The 12500-nt window shown below is 38.0% G+C and overlaps 1 long non-coding RNA gene across 1 annotated transcript in view; it reads right to left on the bottom strand.

Annotated features, from left to right (window-relative positions):
* LOC147472275 (uncharacterized) overlaps positions 1-4556 on the bottom strand; it is a 17696-nt gene extending 13140 nt beyond the window's left edge. Inside the window, exon 1 of the long non-coding RNA XR_015191964.1 lies at positions 4250-4556. This is a non-coding gene — a long non-coding RNA (uncharacterized LOC147472275). The remainder of the gene's footprint in view (positions 1-4249) is intronic.
* Positions 4557-12500: the final 7944 nt, after the last annotated feature.

Here is a 12500-nt window from a genome sequence, read left to right as displayed (position 1 = left end):
AAGGAGTTAGACACAGTCCTAGAACCATCCTATAATAGACTTCGCCTCTGTCACCCCATTTATTTTCATACCGAAAATCAGGGACAGACTTGAGCTACTTTACAATGATTCTAGCAGGATCGTTCTGGGTGCTCTCAGGTATAAAAAAGTTATTAAACTCTATATGGAGGCTAACTTCCTTCACACTAATCTGGTGGCGATTCAGTTGTTGTTTTTTTCAAAGTTATGAAAATACCCATGTGTCTCAACTGAAGGGAGAAGTGGGGACCAAGAGTGTGTCCATGCAGTATCTTGAAAACCTTTGTCCATTAGGTCTTCAGACAAATCCTCATCATTAAAGGTAAAAGATGCTACCAACGTGGGATACCTGGCCCTTGTCTCCCAGATGGAGGAACATGTCACAGTTATTTAAGGGCAGTCATTAACAGCTTGCATCACAGCATGCCCAGTAACAATAAAAATCTCTGGGGTATTGCACTCAGACGAGAGGACTTTTAAAGAACGGAGACGTGTCATCTTAAGCTGGGCCCCTAATCACAGTGGCATCCTTAAGAATAAACTTGCTGGCCGAATAGCTAAACCTGGTAGGGCGAAACCCCTTGCTCAAACTCATTACAGGACAAAGCTATGAACGCCAATTATATTGAGTGGAAGGTTGTGTCCTGCAACACTGCAATACGAGCCACTGGTAATCTCTCTGACGATGTCTAGAATGCTCAAGATTCGAAGTGTATCTTAGTAACATTAACGAATCTCATCGGAAACTGTACAAATATATGCAAATTCCAAAATTAAAAGAGGTCGCTCCCTAAGAAAAAAAATCATTTCAATGTATCACAAACCTTTCCTCTTTCTTTGTATCACCTTTGACGCTCGTCCCCAGGAATGCACGGGAAGGCGAAGGTAGAGCAGGAAAAGGAAGAGCAGAAGTAAAATAAACACGAAGTTGAGGTGAATTTGAAAGAAGAGAAAAAAAAACGCAACACAACATTACCCCTCTCTCTCTCTCTCTCTCTCTCTCTCTCTCTCTCTCTCTCTCTCTCTCTCTCTCTCTCTCTCTCTCTCTCTCTTTCTTTTTCTCTCTCTTTCTCTCTTCTCTTCTCTTCTCTTTCTCTTTCTCTTTCTCTTTCTCTTTCTCTTTCTCTGTCTCTGTCTCTGTCTCTGTCTCTGTCTCTGTCTCTGTCTCTGTCTCTGTCTCTGTCTCTGTCTCCTTCCCTCTTCTCCCTTCCCTCCCTTTCTCCTTCCCTCCCTCTCTCCTTCCCTCCCTCTCTCCTTCCCTCCCTCCCTCCCCCTCCCCCCCTCTCCCTTTCCCTCACTTGTTCCCTCTCTCTTTCTTTCAACCTGTTACCCCAGTCTGCCCATCACCCCCCCCCAATGGCTAGCAGTTTCTTTTAATCTTTCCTTCTTTTTGTATTTGTGTATAATAATTTGACATTAAATAATATTGTCGAGTCCTTAAATTTTGCCTTGCAGCAAGTTTAGGGGTAAATGGTGTTAGTCCAACCATAAATCTTTCTCCCTCCTTACCTCTCTCGACCTCCTTACCTCTCTCTCTCTCTCTCTCTCTCTCTCTCTCTCTCTCTCTCTCTCTCTCTCTCTCTCTCTCTCTCTCTCTCTCTCTCTCTCTCTCTCTCTCTCTCTCTCTCTCTCTCTCTCTCTCTCTCTCTCTCACTACTTCTCTCTCTCTCTCTCTCTACTTCTCTCTCTCTCCCTACTTCTCTCTCTCTCCCTACTTCTCTCTCTCTCCCTACTTCTCTCTCTCTCCCTACTTCTCTCTCTCTCCCTACTTCTCTCTCTCTCCCTACTTCTCTCTCTCTCCTTACCTCTACATCTCTCCCTCCCCCCCTACCTCTACATCTCTCCCTCTCCCCCTACCTCTACCTCTCCCCCTCTCCCCCTACCTCTACCTCTACCTCTCTCCCTCTCCCCCTCTCTCCCTCTCTCTCTCCCCCTACCTCTACCTCTCTCCCTCTCCCCCTCTCCCCCAACCTCTACCTCTCTCCCTCTCTCTCTCTACCTCTACCTCTCTCCCTCTCTCTCTCTCCTTACTTTTCTCTCTCGCTCTCTCTCCTTACTTTTCTCTCTCTCTCACCTTACTTCTCTCTCTCTCTCCCCTTACTTCTCTTTCTTTCTCTCCTTATCTCTCTCTCTCTCTCCCTCCCCCTCTCCCCCGACCTCTCTCTCCCCCTTCTCCCCCGACCTCTCTCTCCCCCTTCTCTTCTGACTTCTCCCCCTCTCCCCCGACTTCTCCCCCTCTCCCTCGACTTCTCTCTCACCCTCCCCCTGACCTCTCTCCCCCCTCTACCCTTTCCCTCGTCCTCTCTCTCGCCCTCTCCCCCTGACCTCTCTCCCCCCTCTACCCTTTCCCTCGTCCTCTCTCTCGCCCTCTCCCCCGACCATACTCTCCCTCTCTCCCCAGACCTCTCTCTCCCTCTCTCCCCCGACCTCTCTCTCCCTCTCTCCCCCGACCTCTCTCTCCCTCTCTCCCCCGACCTCTCTCTACCTCTCTCCTCCGACCTCTCTATCCCCCTCTCCCCCGACCTCTCTATCCCCCTCTCTCTCTACCTCTCTCCCCCGACCTCTCTATCCCCCTCTCCTCCACCTTCTCTTCCCCTCCCCCCACCTCTCTCTCCCTCTCCCCCTACCTTTCCCTTCCCCTCTCCCCCGACCTCTCTCTCTCTCTCTCTCTCTCTCTCTCTCTCTCTCTCTCTCTCTCTCTCTCTCTCTTCTCTCTCTCCTCCTCTCCCCTCTCCCTCTTCTCTCTCTCTCTCTCTCCCCTCCCCCTACCTTTCCCTCCGCTCTCTCGCCCTCCCCCCCCACCTCTCTCTCTCTCTCTCTCTCTCTCTCTCCTCTCTCTCTCTCTCTCTCTCTCTCTCTCTCTCTCTCTCTCTCTCTCTCTCTCTCTCTCTCTCTCTCCCTCTCTCCCTCTCTCCCTCTCTCCCGACCTCTCTCTCTCTCTCTCCCCCGACCTCTCTCTCCCGACCTCTCTCTCCCCCTCTCCACGGAATTCTCTCTCCCCCTCTCCCCCGAACCCTCTCTCCCCCTCTCCCTCTCTCCCCCGACCTCTTCATCCCCCTCTCCCTCGACCTTTCTCTCCCCCTCTCCCCCGAACTCTCTCTCCCCCTCTCCCCCGACCTCTCTCTCCCCCTCACCCCTTCCCCCACCTTCTCTTCCCCTCCCCCCACCTCTCTCTCCCTCTCCCCCTACCTTTCCCTTCCCCTCTCCCCCGACCTCTCTCTCCCCCTCCCCTCTCCCCTACCTTCTCTTCCCCTCCCCCCACCTCTCTCTCCCTCTCCCCCACCTTTCCCTTCCCTTCTCTCCCCCTCTCCCCCCACCTCTCTCTCTCCCTCTCCCCCGACCTCTCTCTCCCCCTCCCCCCTCCCCTACCTTCTCTTCCCCTCCCCCCACCTCTCTCTCCCTCTCCCCCACCTTTCCCTTCCCTTCTCTCCCCCTCCCCCCACCTCTCTCTCCCTCTCCCCCACCTTTCCCTTCCCTTCTCTCCCCCTCTCCCCCCACCTCTCTCTCTCCCTCTCCCCCTACACTTTTCTCTTCAGGATGATCCCTTTAAGAGCGACTACCGTAATACTTTCGACTGAAATATGTCGAGAAACCACCTGGTAAGATAACCTTATTACTGTCCCTTTAACTGCTGATAGTCTTTTCAAATTAATATTATTATCGCTGCATCTACTCTGCAACTGCTCTTTAACCATAAAAGAAGAGGCTGAAACATCTATTAACCCGCTGCTTTATTCGTACGGTTTCACATGCCCTAAGGGGTAACTGGCCGAGTTGGACCGGCCTATGCTATCACCGTTATAGCGAACTTTTTGCAGACAACTGTTTCTTGTTTTTTTTTTTCAAATATCATTTAGTCATATATTGCAATTACCCAGTCAATATATATATTCTTTTTTTTCAAATGACTGGCTTCGGATTACGTAACTGCCAATTTAATAACCCCCCTACGGTCATGTATGGAAGTTGTAATGCATGACACCACATGTTAATAAAATAACAAGGAGTTTGACTATATGTTATCAAGTTTTGCACCTATCTCGACAAGATACATCAATATTTCACCAAGAAGATGGTAAAATTACGAGTGATATGATAAGCTGCTAAAACCGCCGCTGAACACCATTATGGCACTACACTTTTGCCACTGAAATGATGAAAATATTCACTCTAATCTCTTCTCGTGTTATATTTCCATACCTATCACCTATTCTTACGTTAAAGTACTTACAGAATGCGCTGTCAAGACGATTTCTCTCACAATCCTTTGCAAAAGCCACTCACGAATCTCAAACTCCGTCCAGCTGACACCGAATCTTGGAACAGCTGATTTGTTGTTACTCGTTCCTCGATAACTAGATTTCATACGATTGTAGTACAGTCACGAAATGCCGGGTCATTTTGATCAGTATCTATCCTTTACTAACATTCCATTTCTTTCTGCTGATTGTATTATATAATGGTATGGAATAATGCTATTTATAGTGTATGTAACATATTGGATAAATCTAAATATCTAGTAATAATCTTCAAGGTCACACAGCGGGCGTACTCGTTTTCTATGTTTCATATGAGATCTGAGGGTAGACTGAATACATTCTAGCCTGAATACCTACGGTGTCGTAAGACTACACGGGATATTTTAATCTTCTATGTGATCAGCCTATTTCTTTTGGCTCTTTCTCAACATTCTCTCTCATTCTTTCTCCCCTCCCTCTCTCTCTCTCTCTCTCTCTCTCTCTCTCTCTCTCTCTCTCTCTCTCTCTCTCTCTCTCTCTCTCTCTCTCTCTCTCTCTCTCTCTCTCTCTCTCTCTCTCTCTCTCTCTCTCTCTCTCTCTCTCTCTCTCTCTCTCTCAGGTGTGTGTGTGTGTGTGTGTGTGTGTGTGTGTGTGTGTGTGTGTGTGTGTGTGTGTGTGTGTGTGTGTGTGTGTGTGTGTGTGTGTGTGTGTGTGTGTGTGTGCGTGTGTGCGTGCCTGCGTGTGCGTGTGTGCGTGTGTGTATGTATGTGTGTGTGTGTGTGTGTGTGTGTGTGTGTGTGTGTGTGTGTGTGTGTGTGTGTGTGTGTGTGTGCGCGCGCGCGCGTGGGTGGGTGAGTGAGTGAGTGAATGGGTGACTTTTGACTTTGACTTTGACGAGTTTATTGAGACAAGTGATTATGTACATCTCAAAAGGATGAGATGGATGAGTGAGTGAGGAAGTGAGTGTGTGGCTGTGCTTGAGTTTAAGCAAGTATTATTAAAGTCAGTTGAAACTATCATAACGTGCACGTTTTTGCTGTTTTTTCCCTAGCGTCTAACAAGATAAGAGCGCTTGTGCTGGATATTGATCAAATAAAGTTGTGACAATACTTTATTTATTTGCATTTTTCTATTTCAAAAATGTTATTGCCATACTGCATTGCCCATGCCGGAGAAAATCTGCTAAATGTTTCGAAACAACTCAAAGGGAATTTTGCAGCAGTATGTCTATGGCCTTGTTAAGGTTTACAACTTGAGTAATTTGCACTTGTCTTTTCAGCATGGTGTATGTGCTTTCAAAACAGATATTTTTTTTATGGAACGCCCATAACTTTGGTAACAGTATGAGCACATTTAAGCATTCGATGAAGCCGGGTGGCCTCTAATCCAAGAGGCTTAATGTTAGGAATCACAGAAAGAGGGGGCAAAAAATCTTTATAAACCGTAAACTTTGTCAACTGCGCAGGATATCTAACAAATATGTGTAATAAGTTCCCCTTCAAAAATCCATTTGGAGTATGATGGTCTGTTGCATTAACTAGTTGTGCCAAAAAATATATTTGTTTTTTTTATAAATTCAGTAAATTCTTTGCACATTAAGTTTCGTGATTTTTTTCTTATTCTGCAAGTCGGTGAAACATCAAGAACAGCTCATTGGTTGGGTATGGATCAGACTTTCAAATTGGTCATAGATTAAGGTTGTGCCGGACATAAAATGATTCGTACCCAGGGAAATTGTCAGCAGCCGTGAAAATGAATGTTGCATAGTCAGTAACAAAAAACACTTAGTCTAATGCAACTTGATACTTTATCACCTAACTTCTTCCTATATTTACAATTCGGTTTGTTAGATTCACACACAACGCCTGTATGCTGTGGTAAAGAATTTGAGAAATATGCTTTGCTCGTCTCATGTTTCACTATTGAGCATATGTGTGATGAGTGTTTGTTTGAGGCCACACCCGACAGGGGACAATGGAGGACTGTGAACTCTAATATGGATTTATGAGGGTACGAACTTGGGATATACGCCACATGTCTCCGTATGTTATTGTTTGGTTGATACATACATAAATACAAACAAACACAAGCACACACACATATACATACACTGCGTGTATGTATATGTGTGTATATGTATATGTATATATATATATATATATATATATATATATATATATATATATAGAGAGAGAGAGAGAGAGAGAGAGAGAGAGAGAGAGATGTTTATATATGCATATATATATATATATATATATATATATATATATATATATATATATATATATATGTGTGTGTGTGTGTGTGTGTGTGTGTGTGTGTGTGTGTGTGTGTGTGTGTGTGTGTGTGCATGTATATATATATACATATATACATATATGTATATATTATATATATATATATATATATATATACATGCATATATATATGTACATATACATATGCGTATATATATATATATATATATATAAATATATATATATATATAATATATATATATATATATATATATTATATATATATATATATACGTATAATATATATATATAATATATATACATATATATACACACACACACACAACACACACACACAACATATATATATAATATATATATATATATATATAATATATATATATATATATATAATATATATATATATACATATATATATATATATATATATATATAATATCGCGCGCACACACACACACACACACACACACACACACACACACACACACACACACACACACATATATATATGTGTGTGTCGGGCACATCTGTGTGTCTATGTATGTATATGTATGTATGTATGTATATACATATATGTATATATATGTATGTATATATATATATATATATATATATATATATATATATATATATATGATTTTCTAGAGAGAAAAGAAACAGTATATAAGATCTCTCTCTCTCTCTCTCTCTCTCTCTCTCTCTCTTTGTTTTGTCTCTCAAATCTTTCTGTGATTTGAATTAAATAAACTATGACCTTGTAAATTCTGAATTTATCTACGAAAACTACTAATATATCGTAGAGGTAAATAACGACAGATTTAATCAGTGTGCCAGTGGGTCTGGAGTAAACATGTCCGCTTCGTTAAGTTAGCGTCCTGGGGTTTCACGTCAAACCTTCTAAAGTCTGGCCAGATAGACATGTCATTTGTATTCCCAGAATTCAGTCCACGCAATATATTTCCGGATAGAAATAACTTTTGGGTTGAATCATACTTAAAATTAGATTCCTTAATAAGATGGAAATAAAAATGAGTGAGGAATTTACATCACAGTCACCTATTTGAACATTTTTAAAACATTTGATTAAAATTGACTGGTTCCCTTAATAACCATAAAGTGAAAATAAAGGTAATTTTTATGTCTTTATCAGTTATTCAAAAATTCTAAATCATTTCATAAGGCAACCTTGTGAGAGAAATTTAAGCCGGGACTTTGTCGTCGAATATGACCAGTGACCCTCGACCGAGAATCACGAACGGGGTTTTATGTCTATGATTACTTTCCTCCTCTGCTTCTTTTTTTAATCTACTTTCTTCATTTTGTTATTATAGTTTATGTCTTTTCAACATTTGTGTTAACGAATTACACAAGATAAATATTATTTTTCAGTCAGGTATGGCATTAGGTGAATGTTATCAAATAAGTCAATAAGAAATTTTACTTTTGAAATAGTAACTATAAAATAGTAACGATTTTCAAATCCGGAAAGCATAATTATCATATCAGTGAAAATGATGCAGTGTTTCAACAAACACATTTGGTATCCTATGTGGTGCAAACTATAATGACTGAACTTGCACTTATCGTTTTGCATGTGACATTGTTTTCTTTTCAACGCATACGGCTAAAAGACTAGATTTTCTCTATGCCCGCAGACGGCTACAGCTAATAATAGTAAACGTCGATTTTATTATCCCGCTCTAATTTTACATTATCATCTGTTTTGATGTATTTGTCCTAATAATTTTTACTATTTTGTGTTCATTCATTCCGATGTATCTTTTGGTCTTTTTCCTTACTCTTTCATCTTTCTTCCTTTCTTCTTTGTCTTTATCTATTTTTTCTATGCTTCATGTCTTTCATTATATTCTCAAGAAACCTTCATCCATACATTATATAACGTATGAAGATCGTTTATTCACAAACGGGTTTATCTATTACACAATAGAACGTCGACTTGATTTTAAACAATAATCTTTATCTAAAAGTGGATAGAGGATACAGAAACAATAATTGTAATAAAATGTTTACACCCCAAGATTTGTTCAAAAATATTTCTAAATTAAGTGATGTTATGATAGAAAAGTTTGGGATGTTGAGACTTTCAGATACAGCATCAGAATCCGGAGAATGATATATAATGACCGAAGGTCAAGAGAGGAAAATTATATGAAAAGGCTGCCTCAACAGAGAACGATAACGTGTAAGACTTAACAGGAATTACCCTATGAGTTACGCATCCACAACCAAAGTCTCTATTCATTTTCTCTCTTTGTCAATCAGTTACTGTCTCTCTATATTATTATTTTGAATATTATTTATATTAGATTATCCATGACTGACAATAAATTGCAATGAATGGGCTCCTCTCAAGTTCAACACAAAAGACCAGGTAAGGCATTAAAAAACTCTTATCTTTTGAGTACATACTTTTATTAATTATCAAATGCAGTGTGATATGCATATGCCATTTGAAACCCTTGAGATATATGATGTGCATGTATTATATTTTTATAAGGAGTGTTTTTTTGGACAGACAAGATATTGGAAATTGGGTCTAACACTAATAACTGTACATTGGAATTCCCATCACATTATCGTTAAATCACTTCTAAAGGAGATGAGCAAACTTATTCCTTTAGCTGACCAATATGTTAATTGGCTGCATTGTATTTTTGTCTGTATTAGTACTTTATTTTGATACTCACATCTCTGAATGAAACTAATACTCATTCATCAGTCTTTGTCACACAGCATTCTGCATCAGATTCCCATCCCTCCGTAAGCCTCTCCTTGCCCATTGTCTTATGTAGACTTTTATTACATATTTGCATGAACACAGTGTTTGCAATGGACAAAGATATTTTGGTGTCAAACCCTAATATTAAGTGGATTAATAACCATGGACTAAGTACAGCAACTACTAATAATCATCATAAATATTTTTTGTTTTAAAGCTTTTTTCTCTTTCCTGACTAACCATACCTTAATGTTCATTTTTCTGAACTATCAAACAGTGTTTAATATGTACATATCTGTGTGTGTGTGTGTGTGTGTGTGTGTGTGTGTGTGTGTGTGTGTGTGTGTGTGTGCGTGTGCGTGTGCGTGTGCGTGTGCGTGTGCGTGTGCGTGTGCGTGTGCGTGTGCGTGTGCGTGTGTGTGTGCGTGTGTGTGTGTGTGTGTATGTGTGTGTGTGTGTGTGTGTGATATTAAGAGAAAATGTTATCACTGAAGTCCCTTTTATAGATGTTAAAGTAAAGCCATATCTGAAATTACAGTTGTTTTATTGTTGACCGTGGCTTTTCTTTAACAGAAGTGTCTAAATACAAACATATGGTAATAGAAGCCACATATATGCAGAAATATACAATTATGAACATAAATAGAGAAATTGGGCTAGATGTATTATATTCAGATAAACTGGATACCTACTAAAAGAATGAATCCACAACATATATAAATAAGCTTAATTCATACTTAGAAGTAATATTACCAAAATAACAGTTTTCCAGTAAAGATTCTGCAGCAATCACTACCAAAGGCTTGAATGATGATGAGAATAGATTACATAAATATTTTGATAAATACATGAACATGCACATGTAGTTACTCACACACTCCTTCATACACATATACACATACAATCACACACACATGGAAATGCAAGCACACAATCCCAATCCCCCCCCCCACACACACACACAAGCAAACACACACACACACACACACACACACACACACACACACACACACACACACACACACACACACACACACACACACACACACACACACACACACACACACACACACACACACATACACACACACACACCTACACACACACTCACAAAAAAATCATACACACACACACACACATACACACACACACACACACACACACACACACACACACACACACACACACACACACACACACACACACACACACACACACACACACACACACACACATACACACACATGCACATCCACAAATATATATACATGAGCTCACACACACACATACATGCACATGCACAGATATATGTACATGAACTCACACACATACACAGAATAAATATATATGTATTATAATCTCATCAGTCTGAATAATTAAAATCTTGAACTGGATGTTCACGGCAGAGAAATCTTTTATCTCCTTTACCCGGTTAAGCTTCATAAGATTACGTATATCTAAAAACTCTTGGAAAATGATCCAATGTTAACAGACTATCCTTGAATTAAACAATTTTTATAACATCTCTCATGCTACACCTAAAAAGTTTGCAACAAGATGCCTAGAATTTACTATCCTATCATTAAGGTGTTGAAAATTTTCAGACATTTTGAGGCACAAGTGTACATGTACATATCACTCCAGATAAGCCATGGCCTTATTCTGCAATGTGCTAAGTTCAAGTATTCCCAACCTTAAGCTCGGAGATTGATTTGAGGAAGAAAATGTATTTCGGGGGGAAAGAAATACACGATATGAGTAATGGAGAGGGAGAGGTAGGCAAGAAGAGGATCAAGAATAATGGAAAAGAATGAAGACAGGAAGAAGAGACAGGAGAGAAGAGAAGAAAAAAATGGAAACAAATCATAGAATGATAATTAAAAGAAAGTGGTGATTATGATGATACCTGTTAATATATCCATAACATTATATTATTGACAATGATTAAAAATAATAATAATGATAATAATGATAATGATGATAATGATGAAAATAATAATAATAATAATAATAATAATAATAATAATAATGATAATAACAATAATAATAATTATAATAATAATTATGATAATAATAATTATAATAGTAATAGTTATATCAATAGCAATAATAATAACAAATACAATAATAATAATCATCATTTTATGATGGAAAAATATGCCACAAAAAAGTAATGATAATAATAATCATTAATAATAATAGAAATGAGAAAATCTGATAAATCATTTTCCTTTCAATAAAAATAGACAATATCTGAGGTAATAACAATGACAATATTCTCATAATATATACACCCTAATAGAATAAATAAAATAACAATATTTAATAATATCAATAATGATGCTAATGATAATGATAATAACAAAATAATAATAATAATAGTTATGATAATGATGATAATAAAAAATAATAATAATAATAAAAATAATGATAATAATAATAACAACAGCAACAACAATGATAATAATAATACTTCTAATAATAATAGTGACAATAATAATAATATCAACTGTTTTATGATAAAATACATATTATTAATAATAATCAAAACCATGAAAATATGCGCATAAATATTTAACAAATAATAACAATATGCAATTCGGAACCAAAAATAAATAAATAAATAAAGAGCAATATACCGATTGCTAGATAAAGCCCTATCATTTGATTTCAAGGAAGATACTTCGGGATACGATTCAATCAAATGTTGTAATAACTCTTAAAGTGTTTCCTACACTAATGATACAACTACCACTAATGATCATGCTATAACAATTATAACAGTATCAAGAATTAATTATCATCATTAGTTCTGATAATATTAAATTGATAAATTCAGTGATAGTGAATATTATATATAAGATAATAACAGTAATGTATCATGAATTAGAAAAAATTAATAATGATGAAAATTACTATAAATTGTAATAATAATAGTAATAGTGATAATAATGACAATAACTACTAATAACAGCAACAATAATAATGGTAATAGTAATTACAATAATAATATCAATAACAGAGCAGTAGTGTTAAAAGTTATAAAAATAATACAAATAACATTTGTAAAACTAATAAACGTACTAGTAATATAATGATAATGATTTAAGTAATATATCAATATATATGACACTGATAATGATAATAAAAGTAAAATATAAATAAAGATGGCAAAATTAACAACACAATGAAAATCTTCAATAATATAATAATTATAGCAATAATAATAGTAGTAGTAGTAAAGAT

This window comes from Penaeus japonicus, unplaced genomic scaffold (genome assembly GCF_977035675.1).
Source record: "Penaeus japonicus unplaced genomic scaffold, GWHDUDI00000001_assembly GWHDUDI00000002, whole genome shotgun sequence".
In the NCBI taxonomy this organism is placed as follows: Eukaryota; Metazoa; Arthropoda; class Malacostraca; order Decapoda; family Penaeidae; genus Penaeus; species Penaeus japonicus.
Note: the sequence above shows the minus strand (reverse complement) of the source record. Positions and strands in the feature narration are given on the sequence as shown.